The sequence below is a fragment of the Austrofundulus limnaeus genome, unplaced genomic scaffold, assembly GCF_001266775.1.
Source record: "Austrofundulus limnaeus strain Quisiro unplaced genomic scaffold, Austrofundulus_limnaeus-1.0 Scaffold494, whole genome shotgun sequence".
Classification (NCBI taxonomy): Eukaryota; Metazoa; Chordata; class Actinopteri; order Cyprinodontiformes; family Rivulidae; genus Austrofundulus; species Austrofundulus limnaeus.
In genome coordinates this window covers 123096-123513 of record NW_013952896.1, presented here as the reverse complement: position 1 = coordinate 123513, position 418 = coordinate 123096, and positions in this window count along the sequence as shown.

Here is a 418-nt window from a genome sequence, read left to right as displayed (position 1 = left end):
ATTCCTAATGACTTATTGTGACTTTACTCAGTTGAAGCACTGTTCTCTAAAACGTCATAGAAAGAACTCACACTTTCTACACATTTTTTTTTGTTTTAAAACAGATTATAGACATAACTTTGTCTTTCAAGCTTTTATGTATTGTAGAAATGTGGAACACTTTTAAACTATATTTTGTGTTCTGTTAATAATCAGTTCATCATGTGTTAAAAGTTTTAAAATAAGTACTTTTATAGAATTGATCAATGTAATGACCTGTTTACTTTCACTGTGTGTGTGTCACTCTGGTCAAAAACATGTTTGGTGATCGGGGTCAGGGTCCAGTTTCCTCGCCCACTTACTGTGCAAATACACTCACCGGCCACTTTATTAGGTACACCTGTCCAACTGCTCGTTAACACTTAATTTCTAATCAGCC